Raw genomic sequence first — 21,886 nt, 5'->3', positions numbered from 1 at the left:
GTCAGTTGCCTGCAGCATGTGATTTATGCACGGGTTGCGGTGGCACCACGCACAACTATACACACACGCACACATGTACTTTGACATGCACGCCGGCGTGGCAGTTGCGAAGAGCAAGCGTAAAATCAACGCGTTGGAACATCCTCACGCGTGTTTAATTTAATGAGAATTTCTTCTCTTCATTCACACGCGTAGATGCATTTATAAATTAACCTTTAACAGCATTTTTTCATCAATTTTTTCGCACAAATGTGCACATTTGTTGTTGCAATTTCATTGACGAATCATTTGGAAATTTCAACATTATGTTTAATATATGTACGTATATATTTGCATATATAAATGTTCGACATACTTCTGCATACGGCTGCATAGATGCAGGTAACATATGTAAGTGTTGCATATAGCAGCTGGTGTCCATCATGGCTGCCAGGCTACAAGTTGGCCGAGAGTGAAAATTTCCTGGCAGGAGTCAAAAACATGCAGATCATTGCGTTGCAATCAGGATATTAAATAACTCAATGCAGAAGCTTGTCGGTCAGCTGGCTAGTGCGTTCGTTCATTCTTTATGTTGCGGTAATGTTGCCATGAATGCCATTGACAGCGAACATTACGAACAGTTGATGGTCGACGCGGCTGGAAATGACCTTTGGCGTCACTAAAAACAGCCGTAAATAATGGTTCGGTTCACACAACTGCGCCGATTGCAAATAGTTATAAAATTAAAACACTCATATAAATTATTGTAAATATGTGAGTATACACGTGAAATCACTCTGAGCAGCGGGTAATTAATTGCAGATGTTTAAAGTTTTATACATTTACTTGAATTTTAATTTTGTAGCAATAAATTCAGTTAAATAATTGTTTCTGGAAGAACTGCATAAATATAAATATAAAATCGTATACACATATTTGTGTATAAAAACTTTAAAGTGCCAGCACATTTACTTATACACACATACTTGTATATGTTAAAGTATTGTATGTGGGGTTGAACCGCTCTGAATAATTTTTTGGTAAGAAAGGTTTTCGAGTAGTTTCGCACGAGACAATGCGAACTAAAGCTGACGAGTTTGCTTTAGATCGTGCATCCGTTGGAATTTTATCACCAAGACTATGGGAGAAGTGTTTTTCAAAATAAACTACATTTGGAAATATTTAAGCTATTTATTTTTATTAATATGCTTTTATTAGCTTGGGTTGTTTGTATGTAATGGAATCTTAGAGCTCAATTTGCACCGGTTTCCAGAAGTCTGATCAACTTGAAACTTTGCAGACGTGTCAAGGACCGATGACCATGCAATAATTTGATAACAGTTTCTCATTACTTTAAAGGTGGGCGTAACCCCGCCCCTAAATGTTTAATGTATGTATCTTAGCGGTTCAGAGCTAAAGCCAACTCAACCAAATTTGACAACACTGAGAGGTAGTTCTTTTAGCCCTTTTTCATACGCTGTGAAAATGGCAAAATCAGATAATAACCACGCCTACTCCCCACATAACAATTATGTTAAAATGTACTAAAATTGCGATAACATTGCATTAATTTTCACAAACAAGATGGTAGGGAAGAGCTTTATAGGAGGAGGTTTAAAAATTCCTTTAAAGCGTGTTTTTTTAGATTCTTAAATTATAATTTATTTAAACTATTTACTTTATAGTTTTTAAATCAACAATATCTCTGTAAACCACAACCTATTTAAAATATGTACGTATTTTTTCGATGTAAAATTAATTATACACTTATATGTTTTACTTTTATATCCACTAACACTTCACTAATTCGTGTTTAGACATTTATTTTATATCATATGATGCAAAAATAGCTTTAATTCAATATTTAAATCATCGTTCAATTCTATTAATTTCGACAATAACAAAAAGTTTGTAAATATCAAAATCCATTGTTGCCATACAAATATATTTTGCAAACATGATTAAGCCTCGAAAGCGTGTGACGGTATTCTAAAGTTTTCCCGAGTTTGCTAAATAGCCAGACGATGCCAAATCAGGCGAATATGGTGTTTGCTGAACATTATGAGTCGTGTTTTGGCAAAAAAGTTGTGAAAAACCAATGTAGTATGATAAGGTGCATTTGAGCGTTTTTGGCATCAATCGAGATTTGACGCGTTTGAGACTAAAAACATTCTTCAAAATGGTTTGGGCTGAAGCAAATGATATTCCAACACTAGCGAGGTCTCAAAGTATCAATGTCTGATTTTAAAGCACCAATTCTTTGATTTTTTATATGATCCTCGTCGGTCGTCCAGAGCACGGCTCATCTTTAATGCGATCTTGGCCAGCTTTGAACTCAATGTACCATTTCTAAATGGTCTTTGTTATATAGTTTGATCACCAAAGGCCTTCCGCAACATTTTGAACTTGTCTGTACAAAAATATTGGTTTCACATACAAAATTTGATGCAAGTCCTTTGCTCAACAAAATCAACCATTGTTAAAATCGAGAAATCACGTGTAACTCGGATATAAACAAATCTTTTGACACAGAGACCTTTGGCAAATGTTATAGACAGTCCAATCAACCAAACAAAAAAATGTATCTGCCGTTCTGTTACGCGGAAATTTTAAATGACAATTTCTACTTACTCTTTGATTACATTAGTTCATATGAGCCCAGAATAGATTTAATTCGAATTTGGAGAAGCAGCAAGCATAATCAATCCATATCGACTTGAGTACGCCTAACGAGGCAACAAACGATCTCGAATGAAGTTCAAGGCTTGTTACGACAAAGCTTATATTCGTTGAATACGATGGCTTAAGGGGCACACCTAGTGTGACAGCCTTTTGAGAATTAAAAAACACTGTATCGATTGTTTTAAAATTTGGAGGATATTTTTGCCACTTATCATTTTTATTACAATATTCACTATATATATTCACTTTTTCATTTATAGGCAATGAACTACCGAACTGGTAATGTTTCCGGCTTTCTCCGTGAATGAAATCTACAAACAACATTCTCTACTAGAAGATTTTGTCCCTACAATGACTGTTGAAAACAACACAAAATTTACAAAATGGCGGCATTTCTTATTTTAAGAAAAACGTTTTTAGGGCAACCTAAACTGATGAAGCTGATTAAAATGAAGGACTACACTTTAGAAGATTATAATTCAAAAACTATTTGAGGCTTTTTTTGTTGTCCTAGATATCTTAACAAATTTTTAGTGTCCATACCACGAACTTATTCATGAAAATATTGAATGTGCTCTTGTTTTTAAGATATTTGCATTTCGTATGTTGTGATCAATTATCGGCTCATTAGTAATAAAATTTATTTTTCCAGTCATGATTAGGGTTCTGCGCTCTTTCTCGCGCTTATAAACATCATGTGAAACCCCACTCTTAGGCTATTTAGCGAAAATATGCGAAAAATTGTGCGGTTTAAAAAAAATTAGACGTGAAGATATTTAAATCTACAGTCTACTAAATATCTACTTTTACTGAATGAAAATCTCCAAAAGTATTGTAGTTCGCATGCTCTCAGAAACAATTGATAGACGAAATTTTCTTAGGTACCATAAAGCACCAAATTATGAAGAAATTCTTCAAAATATGCCGACAAACTTTAAAATTGTAAGAGCAAATATGAGTATCAAGTTTGACGACCACTATATCTGCAATCTGCACTATATCTGCAATCTAGACAAATTTTCGGGCAATTTAGGAATTTATACTGAGAAACAGAGAGAAAGGTTCCACTAGAATATAAAATGATGGACGAAAGGTATCAAGGTCGATGGTATCGTCCCATCGTGGCATTATATGAATATTGCTGCTCCTTAGAAAGAGGCTGTCAACTGAAAAATTTAAAAAAATACTCATAAAAGGCTTATAATTGAAATGTAATATATGTTATTGACATTTGCCTCTGTTTACTTCGACGTATCCTTGTTTTGTAAAAGAAAACTGATGGTACAAATACATATCTGCTATTTTGTTTCATGTTTCCTGATGTTTGTAATGTAAAACAAGAAAAAACTTTAACTCCGGTTGCACCGAAGCTATAATACCCTTCACAGAACTTGATTTCGATCGTCTAATTTGTATGGCAGCTATATGATATAGTGATCTAATCTGAACAATTTCTTCGGAGATTCCATAATTGCCTTAGAAAATATCTCATGCTACATTTTGTGAAGATATCTCGTAGATAAAAAAGTTTCCCATGCAAGAACTTGATTCCAATTGTTCGGTTTTAATTGCAGCTATATGTTATAGTGGTCCAATATCGGCCGTTACGACAAGTAAGCAGTTTCTTAGTGAGAAAAGGACAGGTGCAAAATTTCAGATCGATAACTTAAAACTTATTAACTAGTTTGTATATATACAGACAGACGGACAGACAGAAATGATTAAGTTTGCCACAAAGTTTGTAACACCCAGAAACGTCGGAGACCCTATGAAATATATAATGTCTGTCTGTATATACGGCGTAAAATTAACAAAATATATTAATTTGCATGCCCGAATACAAAATAAGTTTATAGCTTTCGCTGCAGCCAATATACTCCATATAATATCTGCCGAAAATTATCCGAACATTTTTATTGATTTTTTTGATAATTAGTAGGATTTATTATTTCAATTAATCGAACTAATTGTAGATAGAATAATGCGAATATAATAAAATTTTGGACGCTACTCCATAAAACCTTACTGTTGCTTAAAACTTAAAAGATATTGATTGCCTATTGTACTTGTATTAGATCGAAGTCAGGAGGTGCTTTATACTTAAAGAGTTCCAGTTGTATCACTCACTGAACGTGTTTCTACGCAATTTTATGAAAATAACTCACACAAAAACGAAAATCATTAAATGTAGTGCACGTAGACCGATTTTACAGATTTTCGAAAATGAACTATAGTATATCCATTATTATAAATTCACCGAGCTTTACTGAGATATTGATCGAAATATGTGGTATAAAGTGGGTATATTGGGGCGGTGTAAAGTACTCACAGGATTTTACTTATTTTTAATATAAGGCAAATTTAAATTGGAAAAAGTTGCTATCTAAATTTCAATAATATACTATTTTATATATCACATATTGAAAAATTAAATTTTATTTTCATTTCTCATTAGAGCCATTCACAATAGTAAAACTGATGTAAAATATGCAAAACAATGCTTGGTAGCATTATCTCTTAAGCGAATTCAACTCGATAACTTTGTTGTTAATTTTACATAGAGATAGCGATTAGAGAAATGGTGAATCGAAGGCAGCTAAAAGCAAATTAATTACGAAGTTTGAGCGAACCTTATGTATATAACTAAAAATATTAACGGTTTTCTATTACATATTACTTATTACTTAAATGGTACTCTCACAACATATTACTAGTATAATAGTTTCTTTATGTAACTGTTGTATGTAAAACCTTAAAATAGCGTCTGATTAGCACAGCTGTAATATGCATAATTCAATACGTATTATAAATTTGAAGCCAAACGTCATATCATTCCCGTTGCGAGACTCTAATCCACCGCAGTAATTAAGCAATCATTTACCCAGGGTTCCTACTAAATAGACTAATCAATGTGCGTGTTGAGTTATTGACGCCATCATTTTCACGTTTAATTTGGAAATATTAAAATTTGATAACAACTACAAATTGATTATCTAGCTGACTACTAATTTATTATATAATAAGTTTTATTAAATAGAGACCAGCACTTACTTTTTTTATATCTTATAATTTAGGCATGTCCGTCTGTATATACTAGAACTAGTCAAGTTTTTGAGATATCGATCTTTCTAGCTGCAATACAAATTGTTCGATCAAGTCCTTGTATGGAAGATTTTTTTATTTGAAAAGATATCTTCATGAAATTTAGTACATATTCTTACCCAAGGCAGCGCTACAATTCCGATCTGACCACTATAGCATTTAGCTGCAATATAAACTGACCAATCAAAAGTAAGAAAAAGTCCTTTTTATACCCTTTAATGCTATAAGAAATGCCTCTGTGAAGGGTATTATAGCTTCGGTACAGCCGAAGTCAATGTTTTATTCTTGAGGGACGTAATACATATTATTTCGTAAACCAAATGGCAATTTGATTCAGCAAACAAAATAATGATAATGCGAAAAGCCTTCAAACACATAAACAAACGTAATTAAATATGTTTTCACTACCTAATTTTCACACTTATAAATATCAAATAATATTTATGCAAATATTTTAAAAAGACATTACATATGTATATGTAGGTACATACATACTCGTATGTAAGTATAGTATGTATGTACGTATGTGTCAGCGAACACAAAAGCAGCAACAACAACAACAAAAGTGTTATGAAATATGGAAAAATTAACGGCAATTGCATTGTGATGCCTGCTAAGATAAGCGCTGACATTAATTTCCGTCCGACATAGCATAACGTCAGCATCCGCTCGTCCGCCCAGCTTTCATGTCGCCAGCGCTTTGCTGGCCAAAGCAAAGGTACAAAGTTTCACGTACACAATTTGCCGTTTCGGTTGCTTTGCTCATTATGTACCTGACGTTGACTAAAATTCATCGCTGACATGCGAGCAAGTTCACGTTGTGTGGCAGCTAATCGCTGGCATAGTGTTTTTGTTATAGTTAATACAGTGCGCTGTTCTTGTTGTTATTGTTTGTTCGTGTCGCGGCCAATAAAGTGATTAGCCGTCGCCAAGCAGCGCAAAATGGCGCTATCGCACAGCGTGCTGCAGAACGGCGGCAGCGTTATAGCATTAAGAGCAATTTCCAATTCAAATGCCCACACATACGCATGCACATATACATAAAATACTTATTGTGCGACTACCGCTGCTTACGTGCTGTGGCTAGTATGTCGCATCATCGCCTTCAGTGTTGTTGTTGTGTATTATTCGAATAATGCAGAATCAGTCATCAAAGTGACAACACATTCACACACACATGTGTGTGGATGCATTCACGGCAGCGGTAGTTATTGGCCGCACACCAGGGGCCATTATCTATTGCGTGCTAATGCATATGCTTCTATCGCATGCGCACATTAAACGCCACATAATACGACAATATGCTACATATGCGTCGACCATTGTGTCACACACACACATCCATACATATGTACATACATACATGAAAATGTAATTTCAAATTGCGTTGACTGCGGAACCTCGAAAATGTGCACAATGCGAACATGAATTAAAAATTCGCAAATCTTGCCATTAAAATACATAGTCCATTATCCATGCATCGCACAGAAGTTTACACGACAGGTGAGCTTTGGCTGTGGCAGCGGCACAGTGGGCCATTTACACATTTCACTATTTAAAATAGTTAAGGATAGGGGGCAATCTCTGTTTAAACAATAACTGGTTATGTCTGACACTAAGAAGAAATTTTGTTTATAACAAGGGACTCCATTCAAACAATGCCGCGCATATGGGTGTAAGAAATCTACAACTAAATGAAATGTAAAACATAATATCTGAATATACCTATTTAACAGATATATTATATATCTATATCTCGTACATATACATGTATATCTACGTCAACCTGTTTAGGTTAAGAGCATCTTGAACTTATTAGCATAAATCGTATACAAGCTGAAATAACAATAGAGATAGAGTGTTTTATGACTATAGAAACAGCTTTTATAGCAATATGAAGATATTTACAGATATATTCAGTTAAAATGTGGTTTATTAAGTCTCGATAGAAATTTATTCCCACATTTTTTGTTTTAGAGCTTTATCACTCCTCAGTGCATCGATAGCTCTGCAGAATATGATCTTGAGTGGTAGTTACTTTTTCATACTCCTATATTTGGATAGAGCTGATGGACTGCAAGTTAAAGATCTGTGGAAGGGTATAAAAGCAATAAAACCCTATTTCTGCGATTTCCGCTAGCGGACAAGATATTTATTATAACTGATCCTTCTAATATACAATATTTATTGAAACAGCCTGATATCTTTCCTTCTAGAAATATTTATGGCTAAATTTCATGACTGAACATATTGATATATGATTATAATACCTGCGCCTTAAGATACAATCAAAACTGTTAACTACACCAAGTTCAACACTCTGTTAAATTGACAAACAAAACCACAGTAGTTCGATATTTGTATTTGACTTTATTTACTAATACAATAAAAATGTAGTCATACCCTATAGGCATATAGGAATTGGTCGAAAAATGCTAGACTTCCGGATCCGGTATCCACCAAAGTATAGCGACATTGTCCGTCGTTTACCATTCTACATTTGCAACGACGTACAGTCGGTTAAATGTATTCATACGCGAGTTCCAGTTTTTGGAATTAAGGCTAAAGTAACATTTTTTTTAAAAGATTGGTAAAATTTAATTGTAGACAAATTTTTAAAAATTTTATTTAACTTTGTACAAAAGAAAAAAAAAACAAGTAGAAATGTTAACTTCGGTTGCACAGAAGTTTCCGCACAGGGTCTTGATTTTGTTCGTTCAGTTTGTATGACAGCTACATGCTACAGTGGTTCGATACCGGCAGTTCCACCGTTTGCACAATTTCAGATCGATATCGAAAACAGAGTTAATAGTTCGGGTATATTCATACAACGGACGGGCGTACAGACAGACGGACATGGCTAAATCGACACAGCTCTTCATGCTGATCACTTATATATTTGTATATTTTATAGGGTATCCGAAGCTTTCTTCTGTGCGTTACAAACTTCGAGGCAACTTAACATTTCCAATTTGCTACACTTTACTTTCCCTTTATCTACTATCTTATTTCTGACTACCTTAAGCCGATTCACTGCTATTTCCTGCAGGGAATGCATAAACGTGAGTGTATAAATTAATATTAGCATGTGAACAGTTTGCTGTGAAATTATTGCTGAAATGACTTGGGCAATAATTTTGTAAATATTGTTGCCGGATTTGCCATTATTTTTGCATTTATTATGCTTTTCGCCTTGTTTTTATAATACCGTTTCAACTCAGTTTTTTCCTTTGTAGTTCGCACTGACGTCGGAAGCGAGACGACGATTGTTGTGTTTAGCACACGAGGCTTTCGCTTTTAATTTAACTCTGTTTGTACCAATGTTGTTGTGTTTCTTTTATGTCTTAAATGTGTCTTCCTTGTATTACTTTTCGTTGTTGTCGTTCACGAGCGATGCAAAGTTTTTGACATTTGCCTAACTTCCCACAACATTGCCACCTGCTTCACTTCATATTTGTTTTCCACTTTTGTTTGCTGCAGCAGTTTTTAAATTAATAAATTTTGTAAATAAATAAATATTTTTAATATATTTAATTTTTATTTATTTGGGTGTAATTTGGCACAAATATTTTTAACTGTATGTAGCAATAATCCAGAGGCCTGTCTGTCAACATGTTTCTCGTTCATAAATATTTATGTTTATGCTTTTTATTAAAAATTAATTTTTTGTAGTATCTGCATTGTTGTTATAATTGCCGCCGTCAACATTAATGCTCAATTTCGGTTGCTTGTTATTCGGTTGCCGGCATGGCGTGTTAACGGCGTAATGAAAGAAAAATCGCAATAACTTCCCACGCGCCTGATTTTGTATAAAAGCGCCGTTACACATGTCCATGTGCTTATATGTACATATGTATGTGCGTGTGTGTGTAGATTCATACTTGTAGCTTTATAATTGATTTCGCAGTCATGGCACATATTTTCACAGCTCAATTTCGCTTTCAACCGCCATACAAGTGCGGCTGTGTGTTTGTAAAAGTTTTTGTACAATTATTGCGTAACTTGCTAGACACAAGAGGAATATTTTCTTTGTTTTTGGTGATGAGTGCTTTCTACACTTTTCTGTTTTCGTTTGAATGATTTGTTCGTTTTGATCATCCAACGTTCCTTTATTATATGGGGCAGACTGCTAGATGTTTCGCCAATCTTTTAGTTTTAGTTTAGATGCTATCCGATCAAGAGGGGTTCCAATTTAAGCTTTATATTCCAAAAATAATTTTTTTTTTGCATAAATGTACATAGTACATATATTGTATGTACGTATCTATATTATTTTGACTTGGTGTATTATAAAATCAGTTTCCGAAACTCTGAACTCGCTTTTCTCGAAACGTGTTTTCAGAGTGTGTGAGAAAAATCTCAACCAAAGGGCTAGAACGATCGTTTTGAAAATTTTTTACAACTTTCTTAGATATACATATTTGTCAGATAATGATAGAAGGAATAGACTTTTTATAATAATCCCGTTTTTTTAAGTGTAAAAACGATTATACCGACATTTTGTCAAAAATTAAAATTTTGACTAGTTCTTCGACTAGGTGATTCATCTACAGTAATAATGTATTTTTTGTTTGTTTTTGAATTTGAGATAATTTTAAGCAGACAAATTTTCCTCACCGCCAGATACCAGTTTTCGGAGGTCCTTTAGATCGGCTACTGGATCAAAGAAATCCAAAATGTTTCAAAATGAATTACCGATTATTAAAGTTCATTAAATTATGTAAATGGGCATTATTTTCATTTATTTAATAAATAAAATGTCACTAAACCAAAATCACGAAAAAAAACTTTTTTCTGTCGTGCAAATGGATATAACACATTTAGACGACTTTGTATGGAAGAAATTCACTTGGCGGATTGTAGTTAACTGCAGGGTGGAAGTGGTTATACAAGGTGCGTTCCAAAGTAAACAGGACTGTAAAAAAAATATAGAACAAATGTTTTTATCGGCAAAATCAATTAATTTTATTCAAAATAGTCTCCTTCTGCTTAAATACAGCTTTTTGCACGGTCCAAAAGCATGTCGAACGAGTGTTTTAGCTCGTTGCCCGGTATGACCGCCAGTATGCCGGGGCAAGCCTTTTGAATGGCCTCCACGTCTGCATAACGCTTTCCTTTTATCGTCAAATGCATTTTTACGAAAACGAGAAGTCGCACGGTGCCATATAAGGTGAATACGGAGAGTGGTTGATTGTTAAAATGTGATTTTTGGTCAAATAATCGGCCACAAGCGTCGATCGATGAGACGGCGCATTATCGTGCAACAAACGCCAACTTCCATCTTCGCGATATTCAGCCCGAACACGTCGAATATGGCGCACCAAACGCTTCAAAACTTCCAGGTAGAATACCGCATTAACGTTTTGGCCTGGTGAAACAAATTCTTTGTGGACAATATCCTTGGAATCATAAAAACAAATCGGCATTGTCTTCACTTTTGACTTCTCCAGGCGCGATTTTTTGGGGTTCGGCTCATTTCTCATTTATGTTCTTACATCCACTTTGAAAACGTTGAAACCAGTCATGCACTCTCCTACGGAATAGAGAATCATCGCCATAAACTTGTTTCATCAATTAAAATGTTTCGGTAAAAGTTTTACCAATTTTAAAACAAAATTTAATGTTGACGCCAGTACAGTTTACTTTGTGACTTTTTTACTGTTTACTTTGGAACGCACCTTGTATTAAAGAACTATTGTGATAGTACTTTTTTGGGTTTTTAACTCACTACCCATCGAGTTGAGGGCTAGAATTCAATACAGTACAGTTACTTCGCCTGGGAAATCTTTAAATATGAAAATATTTAAATTTGATAAGCAAAAAATGTTATAGTATTAAATATGGTTTACAGACATGAATATACTTAAAACCACCATTTTTTAAATTGGAAATAGTATAGTGATGCACTAAGCACAACATGTTGCTGCAGAGTATAATAGTTTTATTCACTTAACGGTTGTTTATATCACCTAAAAATAACCGAGTTAGATATCGAGTTATATTATATATATATATATATATATATATAAATGATCAGCATGACGAGACGAGTTCAATTCTCAGCGATTGTCTGTCCGTCTGACTGTCTGCGCCAGCTGTTACCTGAGTTAAAATTAAGATATCGTAATGAAACTTTGTACACGTGGCAAAAAAGAAAGGACGAGTTTGTAGATGTGCCCTAATGACAATGCGAAAATGGATGAAGTGGGACTATAACTCCGCCCTCTCTCCATATAACAATATTGGTGAATGCTACTAAAAGAGCAAAAAATCAGTAACTAAATGCTACAGAGAGGTGAACTTTTACACCCGGGATGCTAAGAACGGGTTTTATAGGCACCGCCAACATTTAGATGAAAATCCATATGTAATATTATCGGGGAAAATGTTTGTTTAATCACACACAATATACCCTTTTGTCAAAAATGGTTTAAACCGGGTGGATTTTCGAACTTGCAGTTGACTTTGTTCCACATATATCCGCCAATGCGCTAGTTAATTCAATGAAATTGAGAGACCGTGTTTTTCTACTAACAGTGTATATTTGTGCCTAAAATGGGTAACTTGGGCAAAAATTTGCCTTAGCTACCATATAACTGATATTCACGAATTTGAAACGTCCCGCTGACTTTACTTCATATATAATATACCATATATTTTAATTTATATATTTATAAAATTGCTTGAAAATAAGTTCTCAAGTGTAATCAGCCCTTTCTTTTCTCTGTCGATAATGATTTTAATATAAATTTCGTTAACAAGAACTAAAATATAGTAATAAAGCTATGTGAGTCTATGACCTTCAAAATAAGTTAATATAATACCAAATTTGATTGCAATCCATTCATGATTTCGTCGAACAATGAAGTTGAATCCTTTCGAACTTAGCCCTTCCTTACTTGTTAGAATTAAAATAATTGCGATCCGCTGTTGAAGCTAACAAAAAAATTAATTCCCAAGGTAACCTACTACAATTCGCCATTCGATATTATACACTAATGTCAGTGCTTCTTCCAATCATCAAAACACTTCGCAAACTTTATTTTTGAGATAGCTTTTAGCTCTTTCAGCGATTTACATCAATTTTTTAAAACAACGGTCTTTTAAGGTTCTCTTTACTTTTTGAAATAGAAAAAAGTCACACGGAATCATGTCTGGCGAATATGGAGGCTGCGGTGTGATTACAGCATTGTTTTTGGCCAATAATTTACGAACAAATTATTTGATCCATCGCCAAGCTGATGAAAACACTTCGTCTTTGACATGATTTTAGTAAATCTTGGAATTTTTTAAATAGCATACCAATTAAATAAAATCCTTCAGTTTCTTTTTACTCAAAGATAGTTTTGGACTCTTGGTTGTGTTTCGACACAAGAGAAGTAAGTGTCTTATTCTAAAGCAGATAATTATACCTAGACGATCTTGTACAAAAAATAACATTGTTAAAACATGGAGTTATTTTAGTAATTGTTTATGATCAGAGGGGAGAATGAAGGCCCGATTATTTAACGAAGCATAATGATAAAAAAAACCTATATATGTGAGAATAATATATATATATTTTATATGAAATATTTTGCGTTTTTAATATTCAAAAGTGGAGTTCTTAGCAGCATGTAGCTTATTGTCATTAAAAAAAGAAAGTTTGCGCTATGTAAGATACATATTTTTCGAAGTCTTGTTAAACAATAATTTGCTAACATCACAAATTTTCTGCAAGAGAAAAAAAGTTCGCGGCCAGTGAAATACTGACAATTATTTTCAGTCACAACTTATGTGGCACAGTCATTTTGCGCAGCAAATACAGTTGCGATTCTTGATTGATTTCGCATTAACTGTTTTAGTTGATAATTGCCTATTTTGTCCAATTACAAGGCAAATATGGGTCGTAGCTCAGGCTTCCACAGTGTACAAAAAACTAATAAATGTGAAAATAATTACCTCGAGAACCGTTGGTTGGAGAGACAGAGGAAGGCAAAGTGGTCTTAATAATTGAAGCACTTCCATTACTGAGTCATTGGCTGTTATGGTAGGTTTGGCAGATCGATGAAGAAGTATGGAAAGAGATTATAATAAAAAATATTAACTTTGTTTTAATGTGCGGAAATGAGCGAAAAGGGCATTAAACGCTGACAAATAAGAACCACGAAAACACAAATGTTACAGTCAAGAAACTTATCGGGTGTAACGAACTCTGAAATATCTATTTCTAATTCGATGAGGAGGCAAGCACTTCAGTTGCCGCCGAAGATGTGCGGAAGATGCTTTTTTGCTTTGTTTTGACATGCTTAAGCGCTTAGTAATTATTGCCCACACTCATCCAAAACCATACAAATGTATATAGAAAGAGATTTAAGGTTTCTTATAACCATATTTAACTCCATATTTATGTAGAACTTAATTGCCGCATTGCATGTGGTATGCTTCCGAACAAATATATTTAAATGTGTACATACATATGTACATATGTAGATAAGTATGTGTAATTTTACGTTTGAAATGACGCTGCCGTGCCATGAGTTTTTAGTTTTGCCTCTTTCTTGAATGAACTTCCCCCAGTAGGCGAATAAAAGGCGCTCTATGCCCAAAAGAAGTGACACGAAGACTGAAGATTGATAGCGAGCGCCGAGTGTTTTATTACATGCAAATTGAATTTTTGGCTAAATAAAGCGCAAGACGAAGTAAAGGAACTGCAAAGTGCACAAATTCAATTTAAATGCGCCACAGCTTCCAGAAAAAAGCCGTGAGAAATGCTCGTAATGCGGATAGACGTAGCGCATACGCGAGCAGCTGACGACAACTTACAAGTTGTCTGCCACACACACACACACACACGAGAAGCTGCATAGAGCTACATGCAGCTGAAGGATATCCACTATATATGCAAGAGCTCTGGCCTCCATGCGCCACCATCAAGCGCCAAATAGACAACATTGCTGCAGCGCCACCGCCGCTTATGTCACGGAGTCAAGCGCGACGCATTTAACCCTTTACCCTGCCATTCATATTTTTAACGCCAGCATCCAAGCATGCAACACACGCCGGCACTAAAGCTTCTGCAGCTAAATGAAAGCGTAAAAGTAGCCGAATTTCAGCAATTGAATAAGCAGCTTGCAGCTAGCCTGGCCGGCTGGTTAAATCTGTTGTTAGCAGGCCTTAGCGGCATTACCTCGTTCATTTTATTGGTCTGGAAGCGCAAAGCTCATAAGTGCCAGCAAAGATTTATTATACAAATGCGAACTCTTCTGCGTTAAAGGATGAAGCTCTGGACTGCCGGAACTAAATTACTCATAAGGTTATCAAATTTGCAAATTTTTAACTGCTAAATAATATATAATTTATTAACAAATTATGTACAGCATCTGCGTATCAATTTAGATGAACTATTAAGATTCATATCTTGTTTTAGGGAACTAGATATAAATGCAGGTTTATAATAATCCTAGAAAGATTCGGAAGTGAAAAAGAATCATAATTAAATGCCGTTTAAGTTAAAAGTTAAGAAAACTGCATAATAATTCATTCAGCTGATCACTGGTGGAAGCTATAATAACCAGACCACCGCAGCTAGGTGTAATACCCACTGGTGCATTTTTTTTTAACATAAACGAGTATAAAAAGATCTTTATTCTGATTTTGATCCATCATGTTGAATATCAGCTATAAGCTATAGTGGTCCACTGTAAGCAATATGTTCGGATATTGTAGCGATGCTTTGGATAATAATCCATGCCAAATTTTGTGAATACAGCTTGACAAATAAAAGAGTTTTCTATACAAGGGACTAGATGTTATATTGTCCCGATATCGGCGGTTTCTACAAATCTGCAGCTTCTTTTGGAAAACAGTACGTGTGCAAAATTTTAGGTGCATATTTTAAAAACTGCTAGTCTCTCAGTTTCGCGTATACACAGACAAACTAACATACATGTTTAAATCGATTCAGCTCTTCACTCCTGTCATTAATACCATGTATGTTACGTATGTATAAACTTTGTCGGGTCTCCAACGTTTCTTCTGTTCAGGCTATAATTATATTTCAAGCGAAACTAGTTCACTGTTAGTCATTTTGTGGGCTCGTCTTTGTTTATTAATTTGATATCAAACCATTTAAATGATGGCGCAAACTTTGTTTAGATTGAAACTCAACTCGACTTTGTATTGGCTGACCATAGACCACTCAGATGAAAGGTCTCTATAATCTAACGATTACAGATTTTTTATACACATAATCTCGTACTTTATCAAATACCAGTGATAAAGGTAAAGTACTGCAGTCACCTCCTTCATCTGTATCGTAAAGCTTGTATCACATATCGTCGGTCTTCAAACATAGAGGCGACACACAGTCACAACAACAAAAATGCTATACAACTGCATATTTAACTACAATAACATCCCACACGTACTTTTAGCATGCAAATAACTTACTCGGCTCCAGTTCAACGCCATTCGCCATCTCTGCCAACCGAACGCAACGCATTGGCCCCGCAGTGACTCGTAAATTTGTTTTAGTACCATTTTGCTTGCTCTATTTTTGCATCTACTTAAACTCCCAGACACTTCCCATTCTCATTCGCTTCCATTTCCCTTTACTGGTGTGTTTTTTTACTTTTTACTCATATTCCGCTGCATCGGTTCATCCTACGTGGTTGTGGTCCATCGGTTCATCCTTTTCGCGTCGCATATCGTTCGTCAGACTTTTAGCAACATCTAATTTGATGTGGTATATGAAAATTACCGACGTGCACTTCTTTTCGCACCCGCCCATGTCGATTGCCCTTTTGTGGCTTTTGAGTAAGTGAAAAATTTCCACGACATGAAAATTTGCAACGCAAATGTTGCGCGTTCCCAAGCGAAGCTAGCCTTTGCAACATTAGTTTCCTCCTTGTTCGTACCTCAAAAGAACGGCCCACCTGGCAACCCACTATACTGTTGGCTAAATACTAAGATTTAATGTAAGCAAATAGGCATCAGGAGAATCGTTGGCAAATTCATGGCTCCACTTATTATATTGCGTTCTTATATAAATTGCAAGAACTGTTGCTTGGTGCTTCTGATAAGGACATCAATTATGAGACTGATGTTGATATCTCAGTACTAGTAGTTTTATTGTTTTTGTAACCAGAACCCTATTAAGTATATATTTGTATCATTGATCTTCTAGATGAGCTGTGTCGATTTAGTAATTTCACTCTGTCTGTCCATCTGTATATACGTGAACTAGTCCCTCAATTTTTGAGATATCGATCTGAAATAATGCACACGTTATTTTCTTCCCAAGAAGCTGTTTTTTTGTCGGAACTACCGATATCGGGCCTTTATAGCATATATGTATGGAAAACTTTTTTATTTGACTAGGTACCTTCCCGAAATTCGGCATAGACTATTTTCCAAGGCAACGTTACAATTACCATACAAGTTCTTAAGATCGGACGATTGTAACATATAGCTCTATTCACAGTTATCAAACAAAATTAAGATTAAGATAACTTTAAAAAAAGCACCAATCCTCGATAAGCTTAGAGCGAAAAAGGTATCATGATATATTTGTAAAATAACCAGGACATGCTACTAATACGGGAGAGATACACTTAATACTTTCAAATACACTCCAAACTATTTAAAAATTGCTTAACCACACTATTGATTGTATCGAACTAATTCTTTGGGTGACGTGTTATAGTGAAATTAAGCTGCAGCGTGCTTCTTGTTTGAGGTGAAAGTTAGGAGGTTTCAAATGCTCTCTGCGGTCCGTTACAATCATGAGTTAAAAACAATCTTTCTTCTAAAATTTTTCGTTTCCACGAAACTAAGAAGAAGAACCTGTTTTTTTATTTCTCCCATCATCCAGATAAATTTATGAAAATTTCTTAACATATTTTTGGGATGCTCAAGTAGTTTATTCAAAATAATTGTGATCTCTAGATTTAAAAAAGATAATTAAAAAATCGCTGTTTTATAAATAATCAACCAGACTTGTTAAAAACTGTCGCACTAAGACACCCAATAAGGCATCTAAAGCTGCCGGAGCTGGTTTTCACGAGAAAAAAGATAAAGAAGTTATGGTTGACCTTAGCAGTCAGAACTACACATATCAATACTCGTATATATACATATATGATCTAAAATATGTATTGAAATCAAGCCCTGTTATCTTGAAAGTATTAAAACGGTACCCACAGGTGGGAGAGGAGAAATCAGGTGTGGACGATGAATTGAAAACTGGGCTGAACTCCATTTTAATTCTTAGCGCGAATTGGCGCTTACTTCCGAAGCAGTGGAACAGCTCTCGCGCCATACTGGAAGAAACTGAATGTACGGTTATATGGTTCATCATGAAGAGCAAGATAATAGATAATTCAAACAGAGTTGCTGTAACAATTTTTTTACGTGTTGTCAAATATTACCACAAGTATCTTATCAATAGTTGTTCATTTATTTTACAAATATATGCATATATTTCTCCAATCACATAACCAAAGGCGCTAAAATATATCTGAATTTGCATTTCCACTATTCCATGCAAATTATTACGCACATAACTGATTTCTGCGATTTACATAATACACACATAGTATGTACATTGAACTAAATTATATACAGGTAAAACGCTGACAGGACGTGCATTCAACCGAAAGATTGCCTTACAGTTAGTGCAACAGCTGTTGCCAACTGCTTGCAGCGACTACGACCGACAACCCGTAACTTGCCTTATTGAAAATACTTGCAACACTTTAATAACAACAACATCAAAAACATTATCACCATCGACTGGGGAAGGCTGAACTAGTACAAGCAACTCTAAATCCAGCCTGTGACCAAGTATTAACTAGTACTATGCAGTTTGCGTACTTCATTTCACCGCAGAGCAGCTTCTAGTTGTAAAAAGCGCGAAAAAACGGCAAAATGGAAAACCAGTTTACGACCTTTCCCTCCATTTACATGCATTCCCTTATTGACGGTGGTCAGGTCAGCCACTCTTGTGCAGCGCGGAATAGTTTAATGTGGCAACACCCGGCGTTTTCTTGTCGCACCTTGGCGAGCACCGCAAGCTCGTTGTCGTCGCTGTTGCCGCCGTTTTTATTGCCATTTACTCTTTCGTGTTTTTGCTCAAATCTGTTGTGCTGTTCCTGTGCCGGCTTGTATTTTTGTAATATATGCTAAAACCGCATAAAAATACGGTTCAATGAAAAATTGCCACCGGATCGGTTGCATTCGATTTTTCCGCTTCGCTTTACTCATTTGTTGCTTCACTATCAACAGCCCAGCCCGACCAGCTCTGCTCGTTTGCAACGCTCTATTGGTACATATTTGCATGTGATTTTTTATGCGCTGTCGGCTTTATCGCCTTCCTCGCGGAGCTTCGTTTGTAACAGAGTGTGCGTTAGTGTTAGATAAAAAGTGTTCAGTGTTTTAAGTGTTCGAAAATGTGCACGCGGAGTTTTAATACTCGTGTATTATTATCTTTCATTAAAAATAATGCTAAAGTTTTGAAGCAAAATTGTACAGATTGAGGCAATGCAATAGCTAGTATATAAACGCACATATTTACCATGGAGCAGTAAACCATTCTAGGATTTTTAATGAATTTATTTGCTGTTTTTTGGCTTAACCTATTTTCTTCCTCATTACGTATACGCATCGTCGTCTTTTAAACAAATTTTATTTGCCGTGTACATTTTAATCAACGTTTGACAATTTTAAGTGCCATTCAAAATTTGTCTGACAAACATGTGTCTACATATCCAAGTGTGGGTATCAGTGTTTTGTAGGGGTTTAAGATATAGACTGAGTGAAAGCCTAAGGTTATACCTTCTGAAAAAGATATTCTCGGAATACTTCACACACACGGCACATAGAATGTTTTTAAAAGTAACTCAGTTTTTGAGATTATTTCTCCACAAGAAGCTGCTCATTTGTCGGAACCGCTGATATCGGACCACTGTAGCATGTTGCTGTCATACAAACTGAATGATCGGAATGATTAAGTCCTTGTATGAAAAAATGTTTTATTTGACGAGAATCTTCACGACATTTTTGAATGGATTATTGTCCAAAGCAGCGGTACAATTTCGAAAGAAACCACTTTAGCCTGTAGCTGCCATACAAATTGATCAATCAAACTCAAACCCTTGTATGGAAAACTTTTCGATTTCACAATATATCTTCATAAAATTCGGTATGGACTATTGTCCAAGTCAACGGTACAATCTGCGTACAGCTTATTCAGATCACATCACTATAGCATTTACATAGCTATAATACAATCGATCGATCCGAAATTGGCACGGATTATTGTCCAAGGCAATGGTATAATTTCCGAAGAAATTGAACTGACGATTCAAAATTGAGATAAACATATTTTTATACCCTCCAAACGACTTCTGCAAGCTATTTTGGGAAAAGTCTTGAGTTAAGCGGCGGACAGTTTTTTTGCATTCAATCTTAAATAAAAAGCTTATGCTGGCTTTATCTTGTCACCTCTTTGGAATTCTGGCCTGGCTTTTACCGAGCCCACCTCATTTTTTTTTGTGTATAAAATATGTAGTGACTAAAAAGGCTCAAACTCACATCTGCCTATATACTTGTACTTCAAGCTTTTAAAGTGAGCATATCGATTTACATGCACGCATTAATTTTTAGTGCACACTACTGTAAATACATACATACAGTATATGATATACACATATTTATTTTTTTGGACCACTTAACACCTTACCTTTGTTGGATCTTTTCACTTTTATTTGCTTGTTTTATCAAGACACACAAATAGACTTTAAAGGTCAACTTCCTTTCACTTTGCGGCGTGTCGTTCCAGCGCTGTAGGCACAGCAAAATGAAAAGAAAAGCACGAAAATAAAAAAAATCATGCAGTAACAACAATAACAAATCAAGATAAGACGACACGATGGCAACAAATTAAAATGTGACAAGTTTTCGTTTCGTTCCATTTCGTTTCAGTTTAAGTGCAAATTGCAGTTAGCTTTAATATTGGAGCTTTTTATCTTTACTTAGCTGACTGACTTGTTCGTTGACTTATTTAAAATGTATTGTAACTTTTATTTCCATTTGGGACTGCTTGTGGCTTAAATGTAGACTCTTACAAGCCGCTTATATCCGCCCTCTGTTTGTTTGCGGCTTCGCTTTTGGTTGTTGTCTTCAATTGCAGTTGGCAGCTCGAATGGAGTAGCCGCTCAGCAACGGCAAGTGTTAACTGCACTTTCGTATGTGATAAAGCGGACTTGCTCTATATTTATATAGCCTTGTATGTGTGTGTATATATTCTATATACATATACAGTTATTATATATGTATGATATGTGTGAGCGCATAGAATATGACTTGAATAAGTACATTGCTTGACATTCTTTTCTTGGTGGCGCGTAAACGCCTCCAAAGAAATTCCAGATCAACTAGCTCCGTTTGCTAGAAAAGTTGTCCGATTCAAGCTGCTGCAAGTTAAGGTAAAGGTTACCTGTAAATAGTAATTACCTCGAAGTAAGTATTAAGAAGAAATAATGTGTCCCAGCCGAACTCTTTGAGCTGTTGTTATTAGTTCTCCAATGTTTTTGTTTTTAGCAGCTACAAGCATTTAAGCAGGCTACTTAAAATGGTTGATATATGATTTAAATTAATTTTACCATTTCAAATACATGATTTAAATTCAAGTCCATACGCAGGAATGGATATTTTGTTCGACTTTGTTTTTATATTATCGGAGGTTCCCTCTTTCCTCTCTATACGGTCTACTACTTCCCTTGAAATTAAAGCATATAATTATAGCTGAGTCGCATTTGATTCATTACAAAATTTGAGGTTTGACAAGCGATTACCGGTGTTAGGAAAACAATTGCTTTATTATATCATGAACAGGGTATATTTAGTTTGCCACGATACTTGTAACACCCACAAGTAAACGTCGGAGCCACCTGCATCGGACTGCTATAGCATATACATAGCTGCCATCCAAATTGAATTATTATTCTAAGGTTTTGGTCCAACAAAAAGTTCCATCGTTGTTTGGGAAGAGGCAAGGTGGAAACTTCTAGACACTTTCTCAACAAATTTGTGACAGGTTTTGTCAACTGATAAGAGTCTTAATGATCAACACTTAGAAGTT

General features: G+C 35.2%; 1 protein-coding gene across 3 annotated transcripts in view; it reads right to left on the bottom strand.

Moving 5' to 3' along the window:
• Nucleotides 1-21,886, bottom strand: part of RhoGEF64C (Rho guanine nucleotide exchange factor at 64C) — a 230,316-nt gene that overhangs the window by 114,640 nt on the left and 93,790 nt on the right. The gene's annotated exons all lie outside the window — the stretch shown is intronic.

Source organism: Bactrocera oleae, chromosome 6 (genome assembly GCF_042242935.1).
Source record: "Bactrocera oleae isolate idBacOlea1 chromosome 6, idBacOlea1, whole genome shotgun sequence".
Taxonomy (NCBI): domain Eukaryota; kingdom Metazoa; phylum Arthropoda; class Insecta; order Diptera; family Tephritidae; genus Bactrocera; species Bactrocera oleae.
The sequence above is the reverse complement of the archived record's forward strand: the minus strand, read 5'-3'. Positions and strand labels throughout refer to the sequence as shown.